Source organism: Phoca vitulina, unplaced genomic scaffold (assembly GCF_004348235.1).
Source record: "Phoca vitulina isolate PV1807 unplaced genomic scaffold, GSC_HSeal_1.0 scaffold4, whole genome shotgun sequence".
In the NCBI taxonomy this organism is placed as follows: Eukaryota; Metazoa; Chordata; class Mammalia; order Carnivora; family Phocidae; genus Phoca; species Phoca vitulina.
Window position 1 is genome coordinate 45,138,968 of NW_022589707.1, and position 1,768 is coordinate 45,140,735.

Here is a 1,768-nt window from a genome sequence, read left to right on the forward strand (position 1 = left end):
TAAAATGATCTATTATGGAAAAATTTGTAAGCATATAATAAAACCAAATTTTTAAGAGAATACTTTGAAACATATATTTAGGATAGTCAAAAGAATGCGACTTAAAAATAACCTTTGCAAATTATAAAGCACAATTGACAGAGTTGTCAAGATAGCAGTATCAAGCTTCAGGCTGGGGCTGGGTGGTTGGTAAAGACTAAATGGAACCATGTTCTATAAAATTCTCTATGGGGCAAGTAGATCTATATTCTTATAGCTATTTGGCATCTTCTCAAAATTCACCCCTGATACTACCATGAAAGGGACAAAGAAAGCAAGAGCTTCTATTCTATATGTATGAATTACCACATGCTCAAATATATTTTATCTTCTTGAAAAGCTTCTTTCAAGCACAATTGTCTTTCAAGCACCAGGCCTGTAAAAGAAGTATCACAACAGGTAGTTAGAGCAGCAAGTACTAAATAAGATGTGCTATTAAGAAAATAAACAGTGGTGGGGCGCCTGGGCGGCTCAGGTGGTTAAGCGTCTGCCTTCGGCTCAGGTCATGATCCCGGGGTCCTGGGATCGAGCCCCGCGTCGGGCTCCTGGCTCAGCAGGGAGCCTGCTTCTCCCTCTCCCTCTCCCCCTGATCATGCTCTCTCTGTACCTCAAATGAATAAATAAAAAAATAAAAGAAAAAGAAAATAAACAGTGGTTTCTAGACCACGTTTACAAAAACTGTTTAAATAAAATTCCCCAACATACTATACATTGTCAACTCAGGGCTCACAACTCAGACAGTAATGTTCTGATATAAAAGTGAATGTTTAACTCAAACCCTATTTTACTAAAGCTTCTCAACCTCAACCTTCTGGAAGACTCAAATGCAAAATGGCCACCATTGGAAAAGATACTTTGAAAGACTAAATGTCAATTACTTAAAAGTCCACTTAAAAAATAACCTTTTCTTGGTATAATAAAGTATTACTTATATACTAGAGGTTTTCCCCCTTTCTAATTAAAACGTACTTTCTAAAGGGAGGAGGGATGTGATCATGTAACCAATTCCTATTTCGTTGGCCTCAGGTAAATCCTTTAACCCATCAGAGAAGCATAGCTAATCAGACTAGGGTTCTCATCCTTGGCCAAGAATTCCATTCAGCTATTTAGTAACTCAAGCCAAATTCTCTCCATTTGGTCCATACCTGAAGTTCGTCAGCATCTTGAACTGGACTGAGCCTGAGAGAAAAGTGAGAAGAACAACGTTAGGAATATCATGTCACTTTTTATGGTTTGGGGCTTTGTTTTTTGTTTTGTAGAGTGTCTTTTATTGTAGTTGTCTACTAGCTACCTTTGATGAAAAAAAAAAAAGCTACCTTTGAATAGAATTCCTGTAAAAAGGCTACATTCTTCAAGATTTCCTCACACTTGGGAACCAACTTGGTCACTTTCAGCCAGGAGTAAAACGAACAGTGAATTAAGTTCCTATCCTCTGGGATTGCATAGAATATAATGTCAGCGGCAGCTTGATCTCTTTGTTACATTAGCCTGGAATAGTAGCAATTTCAGAAAAAAAGTAAACCTTACTGGCAAGAGTTTGTACCTGGGAAACATTGAAACAAACTGAACAGATTTACAAACCAAAGGAAGCCTGGAACTTGTTTACCCAGAGGCAGAGGTAGCAAGTTGGGAACGGTCTCCAGCTCCTGTTGAGTTTCCACAATCCTTAAATAGACACTGGCGCAAGCTGCCGCTTCCTCGTGGCGCCGCCTGGCTCTCTCAGCCCATG

The 1,768-nt window shown here is 39.1% G+C and overlaps 1 non-coding gene across 1 annotated transcript; it reads right to left on the reverse strand.

Annotated features, from left to right (window-relative positions):
• Positions 1–1,056: 1,056 nt before the first annotated feature.
• On the reverse strand, positions 1,057–1,127 carry LOC116631178. The gene has a single exon (XR_004299122.1). It is a non-coding gene; the product is annotated as a small nucleolar RNA SNORD93 (small nucleolar RNA).
• Between the last annotated feature and the right edge of the window lie 641 nt (positions 1,128–1,768).